At 36.4% G+C, this 16796-nt stretch overlaps 1 non-coding gene across 1 annotated transcript; it reads right to left on the bottom strand.

The window, feature by feature from the left end:
• Positions 1-13516: 13516 nt before the first annotated feature.
• Positions 13517-13672, bottom strand: LOC142173206 (5.8S ribosomal RNA). Its single transcript, XR_012702632.1, has one exon. It is a non-coding gene; the product is annotated as a 5.8S ribosomal RNA (ribosomal RNA).
• Between the last annotated feature and the right edge of the window lie 3124 nt (positions 13673-16796).

Here is a 16796-nt window from a genome sequence, read left to right as displayed (position 1 = left end):
TCCCTCTTCTAAAGCCATTTTCCAAGAGGAACTTTGATAGTCTTTCATACCAAACTCGAGGAGCCTACTTCAGCCCATACAATGCTTTGTCCAGTTTAAACACATATTCAGGATGTTCATGACATTCAAACCCTGGAGATTGCTTCACATAGACTTCTTTCTTAAGAAGTCCATTCAGAAATGCACTTTTGACATCCATTTGGAATAAGGTAAATTCCATAAGAGATGCAAAGGCAATTAGAATTCTAATAGCTTTCATGCGAGCGACCGGAGCAAGCGTTTCATCATAGTCAATCCCTTCCTCCTGATTATAGCCTTGAACTACTAGCCTGGCCTTATTTCTTGTGGTATTCCCATGTTCATCAAGCTTGTTCCTGAATACCCACCTGGTTCTTATAATGGTTCGATCTGAGGGTCTGGCTACCAGGTGCCAGACATTGTTCCTTTCAAACTGATGTAACTCGTCTTGCATAGCTGTAATCCAATATGCATCTTTCAAGGCTTCCTTGATATTCTTGGGTTCTATTTGGGAGAGAAAAGTTGAGAAGGCAAGTGAATTTCTGGCTTTTGACCTGGTTTGTACTCCAAAATCTAGAGGGGTAATTATGTTGTCAAGAGGATGAGAGCTTTTGTGTCTCCAGTTAGACGTCTGAGGTTCATTTAGAGAGAATATGGGTACATTTGACTGGTTCCTGTGTTCTTCTCTCAGGTGCTTGTGGAGTACCCTGAACTACATCAACCATTCTTTCTTCAGCTTCAGTGGTTGTAATTGAAGTACCTGGTTCCATTGAAGATGAGGCAGTATTGTCTTCACTCAGCTCTTTTACTTGACTCATCATATCTGCCTTTCCATTGTCATGTCAATGACTTCACCAGGGACTAGTAAGGGTTCTCCATCTTGATCTTCTTTAACATTCTTCTCACAGGATGGATAAGACTCATCAAAAATAACATGAACACTTTCCTCAACACATTGAGTCTGCTTATTATATATCTTGTACGTTTTGCTTTGAGAAGAGTAGCCCAGAAATATTCCTTCATCACTCTTGGCATCGAATTTCCCCAGCTGATCCTTTCCATTATTAAGAATATAGCATTTGCACCCAAATGTTCTTAGGTGAGACAGCTTGGGTTTCCTTCCATTCAGCAGCTCATATGGGGTTTTGTTCAGGAGGGATCTGATCATTCACCTGTTCACCAAGTAGCAGGCAGTGTTGACTGCTTTAGCCCAGAAGTTCTTTGCAATTCCACTGTCGATTAGCATTGTTCTTGCCATCTCTTCCAGAGTTTTGTTCTTCCTTTCTACTACTCCATTTTGCTGAGAAGTTCTGGGAGCTGAGAAGTTGTGGCTGATGTCATTTTCATTGCAGAACTCATCAAATTTGGCATTGTCAAATTCTGTTTCATGATCTGACCTAATTCATGCGACTCTAGACTTCATCTTCACCTGGATTTTCTTCATAAAGGCCACAAACACCTCAAAAGTTTCATCTTTAGTTCTAAGAAACAGAGTCTATGTGAATCTGGAGTAGTCATCCACTATCACAAAAATGTATCTTTTTCCTCCTCTGCTTTGCACTCTCATAGGACCACATAGGTCCATATGCAAAAGCTCAAGTGGCTTTGAGGTGCTCACATCCCTTTTAGACTTAAAAGAGGACTTCACATGTTTTCCTCTAGCACATGCATCACAAACTTTTTGCACCTTGAACTTTGACATGGGCAGACCATGGACCAGGTCCTTCTGAATTAGTTTGTTCAGAAGAGAAAAGCTTGCGTACCCCAATCTTTTGTGCCATAATTTAGCATCATCATCAACAACTTTCAGACAACTTAAGATCACCACTTTGTAAGGACTCGAAATCAGCAACATAGATGTTCTTGTATCTTTTGTCCACAAGTACCACTTCACAAGTTACCAGATCAGTAACTGTACATATCTTGGACAAGAATTCCACCTTGTTTCTTTTATCACAGATCCGAGAGACACTCAAGAGACTGTACTTAAGGCCATTGACATAGTACACATTTTCAATAGAATGAGTGAGTGACTTCCCAACTTTTCCAACTCCAAGAATGTACCCCTTTTTCCCATCGCCGAAAGATACACTCCCTCCTTGCAGGGCTTTTAGTGAAAGAAAGTCCATGGTGTTCCCAGTCATGTGCTTTGAACACCCATTATCCATGAACCATTGCTGATTGCTTCCTTTCATTGTTCCCTGCACAAGAAGATCAAGAGTTAGTTTTAGGAACCCAAACAAGTTTGGGTCCCTTGTAGTAGGCAAGAGGATGAATAAGAGCTCTCTTAGTCCATGCAGGTAATGTGCGCTTTTTGTGAGTGGAAACTGGTCCCTCTTTTGTAGTCACTTTTTTAGCAAACACTTTGTTTTTCTGAACAGATTAAACCCTGGCCTGGTAATTTTCTTTGAAGTGCCTATTGTTCTCACAGTGGGTACAAAGCAAGTTATCAGAAATAGTTACGTACTTGCTGTGAGGGTTGTAAGGAGTTTTCTCCCTTTGGAACCCTATTCCCTGCCTATTTCCACCATTATTAGTGTTCATGGCAGTGATAGCTTCTGAGGACCAGGTCCACTTTAGGAACTTTTCAAGATCATTTTTTACTTTTTCCAGATCAGTTTGGAGGTGCTTGTTTTTCTCAGTTTCAACACACATCCTAGTTCTCACAGCTTTCAACTCATTTTCAAGCCTAATATGTTCTTCACTGCTATCTCTTTTCCTTTTCCAGAATTTTCAGCTTTTGAATTAGTCCCAGGTCTCTTTGTTGTTTCCCTTAGTTCTGCAATTACTGCAAAGAGATCATTTCTTTCTTCTTTGAAGTTTTCGATGCTTTCCTTATGGTCAATAACTACAGCCACTAAGTCATCTCTAGTTTGTTCAGCTTCTCCTAGTTCTAAGGTCAAGGAATCCCTATCCTCCACAAGATTATGATAGGCATCAATCAGTACACTAGCTAAAGACATGAGTTTCTTAGGAGAGTAGGATTTCAGATTTCTCTGAACATCCTTGAAATTTACCTCCTTATTATCATCGTCTTCATCATCATTTGATTGGGCCATCAAAGCAAAAGTTGAGTCATATTCATTTTCCTCGCCTTCAACTGCCATCATGGAACTATCACCAGTATCAGTTTCATCTTCAGACTCACTAGAGGAATCTCCTCATGCTGCAAGAGCCTGTCTCATCACATTGTCAGCAAATCTCTTTCTTTTAAAGTCCTTAAAAGGAACCGGGTTCCTCTTAGCTGCCTTTTCAGGGTTGTTCTTGTAGAATTCTTGCTTCAAGAGAGGACAATCTTTGATGAAGTGTCCAGGCTTTCCACACTTATGACAGAGATCATAGTTTTTTGGTTTGCTAGAGCTGCCCCTTTTTAGCATTTCTCCATTTCTTCTAATCATCTTCTGAAATATTTTGGTTAAGTAAGCCATGTCACTATCTTCCTCACTTGAGTCATTGCTATCAGCTTTGAGTACCAGGTTCTTTTCTTTCTTTGGTTCTCTTCTTTCACTGTCTATCTTCCTCTTCATCTCGTAGGTCTTCAGATTTCCAACCAGCTCTTCTATGGTCAACTCCTGCAAGTCCTTTGATTTAGTAATAGCATTCACCTTGCTTTCCTAAGAGCTAGGCAGAATACTGAGGATTTTCCTCACTAACTTGTTTCTAGGAATGGTTTCACCAAGTGAGTGTAACTCATTTATAATGGAAGTGAATCTTGTATGCATATCTTGAATAGATTCATCGTCCTTCATCCTGAAGAGTTCGTACTTGGTAGTGAGCATATCGATCTGAGACTGTTTTACTTGGGTGATTCCCTCATGAGTTGTTTGCAAAGTTTCCCATATCTCTTTAGCAGTGTCGCAAGAAGAGATTCTAATATATTCTTCAGGTCCTATTCCACATACCAGAATCTTCTTGGCACAAAATTCTTCTCCATAGCTTTTCTGTCTGCGTCGGTGTATTCTTTACTGGTTTTTGACATTGAAAATTGAAGTTCTTCCAGTACCTTTGTTGGAACATAAGAACCATCACATATGACATCCCATAACTCAGAATCCTCAGCCATGAGTATTGTCCATTGAACCTGGGTGGTCGATATGCAGATTGACCTTCTTCAAAATTTGGTAGAGAAGCCATAAGGATCCTTCCTAGGTGTTAGCCTGATAGGAGGAACCCACTCTGATACCAATTGTTAGTTTGTATGAGTCCACCAAACAGTAGAGTACATGGTCCTCTATGAGGTTATGCTGAGAATGCTAGTAAAATTGTAAGTAAATGAGACACAGGATTTTTACGTGGAAAAATCCCAACTCAAGGGGACAAAAACCACGACCTACACATGTAGACTTTCAACATCACTAACTTGTAAACACCTATTACAAGACACATTGTAATAACTCCATTACAAAGGATTCAACTCAACTAACTTGTGGTACTCTCACCACAAGCCACTTTGTTACTCTCTAGTTACAAAGACTTTAACTAACTTGTGATACTCTCACCACAAGCCACATTGTTACTCTCTAGTTATAATGACTTTAACTTATGACTAAACCTAGTCACAACATAAACTCAGAGAATTTACGGATTTTACAAGAAGGTTCCTAATCAATGTTTTTTGCTAAGTAGTTTAGGAGATACAATTAAGAACAATCACAAAGTTACAACTCAACTAAGGATAACAAAATACTAACTTTAGGAACTGGTCCGTAGTAACGTTTAACTTTGTTCTTCAAGCTTGTGAGAATTAATTTCTCTATTTTGCAAAAGGCTTGAATAAGAAACATAAATATTCAAGTGATGTTTTGATATAAACTCATTGTTGATACACCTTGATGATATCACTTGAAATGATGTAAGCACTTTAGTTGGTCAAGGAATAAGTGGGCACTGGAAACAATGCAGTGCAGGCAGAAATAGTGCAGGCGGTCACGTCGCTTCCAGCTGTGTCCACTTGACTTTGTACTGCTATGAGGGAACCACAAGGGTATTGGGTCCTTGTTTGGTTTCATATCTCCTGAAGCTATAGCAGTTCACATTTAGCTGGAATCCGTTAATCTTGCAGTAGTCCAAGTGTGTCAGGTTCCCTATCTGGTCCTTGACAGCAAGTTTGTTTGATCATCAAAACATAAGACAAGGACATTTAAAACTTATCACTATAGTTTTCAAAGCTTAAAGAATAAGAAAAAAAAAATATCTACAGCTAAGTCACCTATAAATTATAATATGAATGTTTAACAAATAGTATTGGTGTTAGTGCATTTTAATATTAAAGTGCATTATTTCTTGTGAGATAGTGGTTATAAATTGACAAGAAAATGGTCATTACTTTGGTATAACTCATGAAACCACTAATGTCATGATCTATCACTAATTACCTACTAAGGGTTAAATTTTGTAATCACCAACCATGTTCTATAATTTTATTATCCCACTGCCTTATTATTTATTTCATGGAAGAGATTATATATCTATTAATAGTGGTGTTTCTTCCTTGTGTTTGGTGTGTGAAAGTATGGTAGTGTGTGTGAAAAAAGTGAATTTGGTGTAGTGAAAAAGAGAGTTAAGAGAAGGAGAAAAATCTAAGTCTCCAACTTATTATCTACAAAAAAGAATATTATTTTGTTGAAGGAAGATGTTCATCTTGGTGGAGCTTTTGACTCAACAACTTGTCCAGAGTTTGTTCGAAGCATATGGTGTTGTCGGGCTGTTATATCCTGGAGGGGACAAGCCAAGAGTATTACTGTTGGACCAATGAAGATACTACTACAGTGGGCTTGAATCTTCTTAAACAGGCCGAGATATTCGAGCCTCGGCCTGAGGAATGTTTATTTATTTTTTTCATCTTAATTTTTAATTGTAATTACTTGTAATTTTACCGACTAATAAAAACCAATTATGATTTTCCAATTTGCTGTGATACTGCTCCGCTGGAGATAACAAAAAATGATCTTAATTATCATAGCCTAAATTCAAGGCATTATTCATATCCCACTATCATTAAGTATATGAAAATTTACAAAACTAATTTAATCTATGAAATATTTCAGTTGAATTATGTACAATTTAAAAAGCTCTAGAAGTATAAAAATAATCTCCTCTTTTTTCAACTGATAACAATATTTAAACAAAACAAAAAGTGCTAAAAATTATTTACTCTCTCTGTTTTATTTTAAACACTATTTGACGGCACTAAACAACAATAACAACAACAAGTCCAGTGAAATTCCACAAATAAGGTCTGGGGATCCGGAAGACCCTCGACTCGAAAGAAGTGAAAATGAAGCAATAAACAGACAGTAGCAACAACTAGGTAATTAGACATGGCACAAATGAAGATACGTGCAACAACAGATATCGAAGAATATGACACTATAAAAATGGATTTAGTCTTGCTGGAAATAATGATATTATATGAAAAAGCAAGGGGTTAGGCATAGAAAAATACAAGACTAGTACTAATACTACTGGGATGCCTAGACGAAACTCTAGACTGTCTGTCAATCCACAATCCTAATCCTCGACCTTCACACCCTCCTATCGAGGGTCATGTCCTCAGTAAGCTGAAGTAGCGTCATGTTCTGCCTAATCACCTCACTCAGTACTTCTTAGGCCCCTCTCTACCCCTCCTCTGACCCGCCATGGTCAACCTCTCACGCATCCTAACCGGGGCATCAAGGTCTCTATTTTTCACATGCCCGAAACCATCTCAGCCTCGATTCCCGCAGCTTATCTTCTATAGGAGCCATGCCCACCTTGTCCTTAATATACTCGTTCCTAATCTTATCTCTCCTGGTACGCCCACACATCCATCTCAATATCCTCATTTCGGCTATTTTCAACTTCTGAATATGAGATTTCTTGATTGGCCAACACTCGACTCCATACAACATGGCTTATATTTGACGGCAGTGAGTGTAAGATAAAAATAAAGACTTTTCAAGACTTATAATGTTAAACATGTCTTAGTACTTGTGTGACTATAAGACTTCTGAAACTTCTGATCTTAAACATGTTATAATATTTGTATGGAGATTGTTATTAAGAATAAAATAGAAAAAATTACGTTAATTTATTTTCAAATTTCGAAGGAGTCATTCCTTTTGTAACAGCCAAAAAACTAAATCGAGTCATTGGAAAGGAGGAATAATTCACTGAAAACGCAGAATTTCCTAGGCCCATGTCCAAATGTTAGTGGAGAGAACTTCATCAAAACAAATTTCAACCGGTAGCCCACAAATTGACCCATACAAGTCATAGCCTAAAAATAATGACAAGTGCTAGCCAGAAACTTCACTGATCGAATGATGCCGCCGGCAATCGAACGAAGTTTTTCTTGCGGCAAGGACTCTAAATCAATACGATACCATTCATCCTCACGAGCTACACTGTAAAAATAGATCACTCCTTTAGCCTCGAATGTTGACATTGAAATTGAAACACCGCTGTTGTCTGCTGATGGCTTTGGCTATTGCTCCCCTCCTTTGATTTTTGGGTCATGGGTTTCGTATTTTTGCTTATTAGGAATCGCTACGGAGTATTTATATTAGTATCTACTTCTGCTACCGCTTTTCCTAAAATACTTTTTATTTTTGATGCGATCCTAAAATACTTCTGTTGTGTATTTTAGCTTTAGCTTATAAAAATGGAGAAAGAAAAGGTGTCCTTGGTCCAGTTGAGAAGGGAGCCCGAGCTTTAAGTATTCTTCGTGATATATTCCTTGCAAATGTTCTTGTATATCAACATATGTCAGTAGCAGCAACCTATAGGGAAGAAGAGGAAAGCGAGAGGAGCAGTGTATAGCATAAGGCAACGAGAGAGACAACCTTGTCTTCTTTCTCTAATTTTCTCTTATAGTTTCTGTAAATATGTAGATAATATTTTGAAGATCTTTGGCTAAAAATTTAAAAGTCCTTTGATCTAGTTACCATTTTCAACAATTGTGAGGCCATGGACGTAGGTGGCTGGTTTCTCAATGAGAGGAAGAACAGAGGAGATGACTATGAAAAAAGTTGAAATATCTACAAAATAAACTGTTATTTATATAAAATAGATTGTCACTATACAATTTATATACAAATAGACTGTCACTATACAATTTATATACAAATAGACTGTCACTATACAAAATATATACAAAAATAAAATGTCATTATACAGAAAATATACTAAACAGACTGTCATTATACAAAATATGTACAAAATAGACTATCTCTATATAAAAATATACTAAATAGACTGTCACTATACAATTTATATACAATTAGCTCTCACTATACAAAAAATATACAAAATAGACTGTCACTATACAAAATAGACTGTTACTATACAAAAAATATACAAAATAGATTGTCACTGTACAAATAGACTGTTACTATACAAAAAATATACAAAATAGACTGTCACTATGCAAAAAATATATAAAAATAGTCTGTTATTATACAAAAAATATACAAAAATACTTATAAGATCCAGGAGTACATTTAAAAAGGCAAAAAAAGGTTACTCTATCACACTAGTTGAGGTTCGAACCTACGACCTTCAACTTAGGAAACATGCACTCTAACCACTAAGCTACAAGCACTTATGTTGTCATACTTATTCCTTTCGACTACTATATGCAATACGTTTGGGCCGAAGGGCTATTTTTTGTAAGTAGGACAAAACATGGGCTATTAAAATTTTGAGGGTCCATAGAGATAGTTTTCTCATGTTAGTGGGCCAAAGGAAGGGCCCACAATATTATAAGATTCCTTCAGAGGGAATGGATCTCGGCCCAATAAGGTCCATTTATTATGGATCATACTCCTGCTTGGCTTCCGCAATAATAGGAATGTATATTTTTAGCCGCTCTCAATAATAAACAAGCAAAACATATATATATATATATATATATATATATATATATATATATATATATATATATATATATATATATTTGGGTAGAAAATATAATTAATTTTAATCAAGCGACCAATTTTGTATTTTGTCCTTTTTCGTTGGACAGTCTGCAGCAGCAATGAAAGATATACCAGGGATTCGATTGAATACCTTGTTCTATCAACCACCTCATCGCTCGTATATACCAGGGATTCGATTGAATACCTTGTTCTATCAACCACCTCATCGCTCGTATTACCTTAATAATAAGTCTTGTGATGTATTAAAATTTACTTGGACCACCAAATAATGTTAATTTATGTTAAGCGATAAATTGTGTCAGAATACATATTAGTTAACCGTAATTTAGTAATAAAGCTTATGTCCAAAATAGACACATGATATGCACTTATTAGTTTGATACAAATTACGTAACGAATGAGTATTTTCCCTCTAGTTTTTCTAGTACTTCACGTGTCTAGATTTGAAAATGAAGTTCACTCCTTTATTCTAGCTACATATAACGTGCATCTATAGCAATAAGTGAAAGATTCTACTATCGGTCTCGCAAAATCAAATCAATAGATTATATCCAAAAGATTGTATATACAAGTACGACATATTTCAAACAAACTATATCCTTGACGATGTATATATATATGAATTCTTGTATATAAGTCGTTAATCTAACTAACTGGAAAAATTATTTGACTACATGACTTGACACATGGTGTGTCTCCATTACCTACTAATCATGCTATGATGGCTAAAGAAATCATCAAGAATATAATGCTTATTACACGAGTTAAGCTGCAAGGTCATGCCGCCTGTACCGACAATTATCTGTCAATGAGGTTCTCTCCAATTTTCAGAATCGATAGTGCTATTATAAAAGGATATATAGAGCTATAAGATTCAAATTGTGACATCTCAATCAATTAATTGTCTAGTGGAGGATGTAACCAAAATGGTTTACCAAGGTCAGATTTTTGTCAATTAACTCGATTTGGTGTCGGAAAAAAATGTTGTTCTCGCACATTAAGCTCCCGTTGGGTATGCCAATAAAAGTTCCACGTTGATAGCTGAAATGATTGAGAACATACTATATATAAGATGTAGAGATCTCTTAATGATGTGACGCCTTTCGGGAAAAACTGTGCAGACTTGGTCCAAAACGAACAATATCACACCATGTGAAAAGTAGTTATGGCCTGATTGAGCCTAATAACTGGTATCAGTGCCCAAGTTCGACGGGACAAGTATATATTGTTGAAGTTCGAATATACACAGAGTATAAGCAGCGGAAATTATACAAGAAACGTACCTTCAGCCATGGTTGTTCAAGTGATGTAAGGAATTGCCTTGTAAGAACCTTGACAGAAAACCTAGAGCCTTCTAGCTTGTGCCTATCGTAGGATGCCAGATTGACGGAGTCACAGGCATATTTATAGTTAGGTTAGGAACTCTTAGGCAAATACTTTAGCCCTAGGGACTTCTCCATAAATTATAATTGCCCTAGGGACTCCTAATAAAAATTGTTTCTTTCCATCAAAGAAACTACCATATATGCATAACTACAGAATATTATCTGATATATTATTTTCTTTGGAAGACAAGGTAAATAATTTATTACCTTATATGTGGGCTACACTAGAAGTCTCTGAAAGAGACAGTAAATTTCTAACATTCTCCCACTTGGCCACATATTACAATCACATAGTCCTTTATGAGAGATAAACATATAATATGGTCATAGACGTTATCACTCAACTAAAAGTTATGCAACTATCATTTTAACTAGAATATATTATTACATGAATCATGGCGGTCATGCTTTTAAACAAACACTTCCGCCCATGTATTACAATGCACATACATTCTAACAAATTGTCTAAGAACTTTATGAATGAACTTAATATAAGTCATTCAGAGTCCAACTTTATTGATCCAACGATCACAAATAATACATGAAAAATCAAAAGTGTGCACTGTCATGTATATCAAAATAAACATAATGTCTAGACAAACTGTTAGAGAGCAAAGCAAAACTAAATTGAGCTACTAAGCCCCATATGAGTTACATGATCCTTGAAAATATTAGCCGGCAGACCTTTAGTCATAGGATCAACAATTGTCAAAGTAGTACTAACATGCTCAAAATTTACATCTTGCTTCTTCACATAGTCACATAGTACTTTATGTCGATGTGCTTGCGTCAGCTGCCACTTTTATTGTTCTTAGAGAAGAACACTACAGCTGAATTGTCACATAAGATTCTCAATGGCCTTGAAATGGAATCGACAATTCTAAGGTCGAGAATAAAGTTTTTCAACCATAATGCCTGTAATATAGCTTCATAGCATGCTATAAATTCAGATTCCATTGTGGATGTTGCAATAATGGTTTGCTTGACACTTCTCCAAGACACAACACCTCCAGCAAGAAGGAAAATATATCCTGAAGTAGATTTACCAGTGTCTTTGCATCCACCAAAATCAGAGTCTGAATATCCAATCACCTCCAATGAGTCAGAGTATTTGTATGTGAGCTTAAAATCCTTGGTTCCTAGCAAATATCTCAAAACCCTTTTACCTTCTTTTCAATGGTCAAGACCAGGGTTACTTTGATATCTGCCAAGCGTTCCTACCGAAAAAGTAATATCAAGTCTAGTACAGACATGTGCATACATAAGGCTCCCAACAAGCGAAGCATATGGAATGTCTTTCAGTTGCTCCTTTTCCAATGCATTTTATGGACGTTGATTCAATGAGAATTTGCCAATTTTAATTATGGGTGCTGCTATAGGTGAACAGTTCTTCATCCCGAATCTTCCCAGAATTCTTTCAATGTAGGCCTTTTGAGACAGCCCAAGTAATCTTTGGGATCTGTCTCTGTGAATCTCTATGCCAATAACATAAAAGGCTTCAACCATATCCTTCATCTCAAAATTCTGGATAAGAAACTGTTTAGTCTTGTGCAACAATCCCAAATCACTACTTGCAAGCAAAATGGCATTCACATATAGGACTAGAAAAATATATTTGCTCCTACTTATCTTAAGGTATATACACTGATCGATGATGTTCTCCCTAAATTCAAATGAAGAAACAATATTATGAAATTTAATATACCATTGGCGGGAAGCCTGCTTTAGCCCATAAATGGATTTATTCAACTTGCAAACAAGGTTACTTTTGTCCTTATCATAAAATCCTTTAGGCTAACGCATTTATACCTCCTCTTCAAGATCTTCATTTAGGAAAGTTGTTTTCACATCCATTTGTTGTAACTCTAAATTAAAATGAGCTACTAATGTCATGATTATTCTCAACGAATCCTTCTTTGACACTGAAGAGAAGGTTTCATGGTAATCAATGCCTTCCCTTTGAGTAAAACTCTTGGCAACAAGTCTGGCTTTATATCGTTTGATATTACTAGATGAGTCTCTTTTAGTTTTAAAGACCCACTTGGAACCTATGGTAGAGGATCCCTTTGGTAATTCGACGAGATCCCAGACTTTGTTTTTAGCCATAGATTCTAACTCTCCTTTCAAGGCAACATATCAAAGTGTGGAGTTTTCTCCACTCATGGCTTGTGAAAACGAGCATGGATCATCTTTTAGTCCAATATCATAATTAGACTCTTGGAGATATACAACATAGTCACTAAACATTGCTGGTTTTCGAACTCAGAAGGATTTTCTCACTCCCACTGGTTCAGGCACTTCTTCAGTGGGTTCAGGTAAAGCGTGTTGATCTTCATGTGGCTCCTCAAGTGGTGGTGGATATTGAACTTCTTGCTATTTAGATAATTCATGAGAATTTTTCTGAGGCAACATTCAAGTTCCTAATAAATAAATGTACCACAAGTGGTTCCCTTATTTCTTTCAATTCCGAGTCAAACCACTCCCACTCTCTTCATGCTCCTCAAGAAATTTAGCGTTTCTAGCTTCAACAATTTTAGGAGAATGAGAAGGACAATAAAACCTAAACCCCTTAGATTTAACCACATAACCTATAAAATAATTGTTTATTGTTCTTTCATCCAACTTCTTTAGTTGTGGGTTATAAACTCTCACTTCAATTGGACATCCCCAAACGTGTAAATGATTTAAACTAGGTTTTCATGATTTCCATAACTCAAAAAAGTGTCTTGGGTACAATCTTAGATGGAACCCTATTTAAAATATACACAGCGATTTTTACGGCTTCACTCCATAATGATAAAGGTAAATTTGATCTGCTGATCATGCTTCTTACCATTTCCGGTTCCTTCTTTCTGCCATACCATTTTGTTGTGGTGTTCCTGGTATGGTATATTGAGAAATTATACCTTCACTTTCGAGGAACTCAGCAAATTGACCCTTAACTTGTCCCGCCTGACCTGGGGTCGCGGTCGGAGCGCCTAAGCGCGATAAGGGTCGGGGAGCTCAAACATGCGACGGGTTGGAGCCACGACATTACAAGAGTTGAGTTTCAACCACCACTTGTCGTGACGTCCGTCGCCGTGGACTCGCATTTAGGCCAACCGCACGCTCGAGGCACACGGGAGGCCAGTATCCGTCCCACGACACCACCACGACCATGAGAATGGGCGCGGTGTGCGTGGGCGAAGCGATGCGTGACGCCCAGGTAGACGTGCCCTCGGCCTAATGGCTTCGGGCACAACTTGCGTTCAAAGACTCGATGGTTCACGGGATTCTGCAATTCACACCAAGTATCGCATTTCGCTACGTTCTTCATCGATGCGAGAGCCGAGATATCCGTTGCCGAGAGTTGTTTATGATTCAAAAGAAGCACAAGTCCCCCCGCGCGCACCGCGAACTCCATCATTAACTAACCTTTTAACTCTTTCGATAGAGATGTGTCCCAATCTTTTGTGCCAAAGACTTGATGAGTTCTCATTGATAATACATCATTTTGTGACAATTTCTTTTGTTATGCAAGGTTAAAATATTGCATTCAATTGTGGGGTCTAGCTCAAGTTTATATAAATCTCCATTCAAATTTTTAATACCAATAAATTTACTATCTTTCAAAAGTTTCACAGAAGGATAATGAAAATTCAGATCATATCCACTAATAGATAGTCTTGAAAGAGAAATTAAATTTCTAGAATAGTCTGGAACATATAAAGTATTTTCTAAATCTAATTGAAAACCATCTTTCAAATGAGCCTATATGTCCCCACGCCTTCCACACGTGAATGCATCTTATTGCCATAATAGACGTATTGTTCACTTTCTATCGGCATCCTTTGAGTTAGAAAGCCCTGCATGATTTTGGCAATGTGAATTGTATCACCAAAATCAATCCACCATGTATTATTAGAAACTTCAATAAAATTAGATTCATAACATACAAAGGTAAAATTACTTTTCTTCTCAAGTCATTTCTTGTATTTCAAGCAATCCTTCTTCCAGTGCCCCTTCTTCTTACAGAAACGACAAGCATCTTTGTCAAAGGTGCTTTTCTTCTTCATGGGAACACTTTTACCTTTCTTTGCATTTCTCTTACCATGAGTCACCATATTAACACTTTCATGTGTCTCATGATTCAACCTCTCTTCTTCTTGAACACACATGGTCAAGAGTTCATTGATTGACCATTTATCCTTATGTGTGTTGTAAGAAATCTTGAACGGACCATATTCTGCAAGAAGTGAGTTGAGAATGAAATGCACAAGAAATGGTCCAGACATATCAACCTCAAGGGACTTGAGTTTAGCACCAATGTCTCTCATCTTCATAATGTGCTCACGCACTATATGACTTCTATCGAAAGTTATACTTGAGAGCCTCTTCATAAGGGTGCTGGCCAATGCCTTGTCAGAGCTTGCAAATTGTTCATCAATTGCCTTCATGTAAGTTTTGACCTTATCGCTATTAGGGATAGAACCCCTCATGCTTTGACTTATGTGGGCTTTTATGAGCATTAAACTTAAGCGATTAGATCGCTCCCACCGCTCATAATTAGCCTTAGCCACTGGCGTACATGGAGTGTCAGGTCCAGATCCGAGCACCCTAAAGTGAGAAGGACTTTCTCCTTCCATTCAGTATAATTGTCACCAGAGAGCATTGGAATTCGAGCATTCTCATTAAAAATAGTGGTAGGAAAAGTTGTAAAGACTGCAAAACAAGGATAAACATACATAAGCTATGAAGTACAATTCATCAAAGCTGAATCGCGTAAAATACCGATTCTATGTAAATTTAGATCCTCCTGTGGGCAGAGATTGCAACCCATGCATAAAATTTACTTTACTTTATTGGACTAATAAACCAAAACATTAGTAAAAATTAATCCGTACCTGTGGGCATAAGTTAATTTTCAACTTAAAAGTTTACTATCTCATTCAAATTAATCTCACCAAAATGGTTACCTTCCTATAGGGCCGGGCTACTATTTTAATAAGATAACTGGACTAAATAGATGTCATTATAAATTTTTTTTTAAAATTTTAATCACCAAACTTCATGTGATTAAATAACTTAATTTCTTTTATATCAAATGCTCAAGATGTTGTGACTACTCCTAAGTACATCACATAAAAGAAAACTCAAAAATGACATCTTATAGAGATTTCTTTAAATAATTAAATAATCAACTTAATCAAATATTGATTAGTTTCAAAACGGGCACATAAAGTATAAGTGAATACCTTCACGATCCGTAAGTAATTCACATAAAATAAATCTTATTACAAAAAAAACTACTTACAGTAATGGCTAAACTATTTATAAATTTCATATCATGTAATAAACAACTAATTTCATTATACCAAAATAGATCTGATTCTTCAATTATTATCAGATATGAGATTTCAATTAATCATGACACAAACTTCAGAAATCAGATCGTGTAAAACATCACACAAACAGTATTTATTCCTTTTAAACTTTTGCTAGCATTTTAATGGTCAAAAGGCATTTAAAATAAATAAAATAAACAGTACAATCCAAACATATAATCTGCCGTCGAAAACATAACGACACCCTTATAGGTATTCCCAACTTCAAATTAAAATTCTAAAACTTATACATATTCCGGACATGTTTCGAGTAACAGAAACTTAAAACCAGTCTATTATTTTTTTATTTTTTTTTTATCTTTTGAAGCAATTATTTCAATCTAGCTTACATGATTACTGCAATGCTTTAAAGAATAAGATAACATTGAAAAACAAATAACAGCATCTCTCTCATCACGTAGACCAGTGTAATAATAACCTTTGCTAGACCAGGTATCAATCCAATTTAGTTACAGTACTTTATATGGATCAAACAGAACAAATCTCGAAGTTTCACACAAGACTATAGTGTTACTATTTGTCTTTAAGACAAATACTACAAAAATGCTTGGTTCGGAAACTTTAGCAAGAATTTTACGTCACAAAAATGTAATTGCGTGAAAATTTCAATTAAACAGACATGTTGATAAATTAAATCAAAATGCCTTGACTAACAAATTCGATGAGACACATACACTTCAATCACAAAATACGTAAGGTAATTTAAACACTAATTTTATAACTAGCAATGCTTAAAACTTCCAATTGAAATAAAATTCTATGATTGATTTCAAAAGTTCTAGTTAGCGTAATAGCAATTAGACACTGAACAATACAGCTAAAGGGCGACTCTGACACCGCATGTTTAAGTTCGAATATACACAGAGCCTAAGCAGCGAAAATTATACAAGAAACATACCTTCAGTCATGCTTGTTCAAGTGATGTGAAGAACTGCCTTGTAACAACCTTGACAGAAAACCTAGAGCCTTCTAGCATGTGTCTATCGTAGGATGTCAGACTGATGGAGTCACAGACATATTTATAGGTAGGTTAGGGACTCTTAGGCAAATACATTAGCTCTAGGTACTTCTCCATAAATTATAATTGCCCT

The sequence above is a fragment of the Nicotiana tabacum genome, chromosome 18, assembly GCF_000715075.1.
Source record: "Nicotiana tabacum cultivar K326 chromosome 18, ASM71507v2, whole genome shotgun sequence".
In the NCBI taxonomy this organism is placed as follows: Eukaryota; Viridiplantae; Streptophyta; class Magnoliopsida; order Solanales; family Solanaceae; genus Nicotiana; species Nicotiana tabacum.
This window is presented reverse-complemented; position numbering and strand designations above follow the sequence as displayed.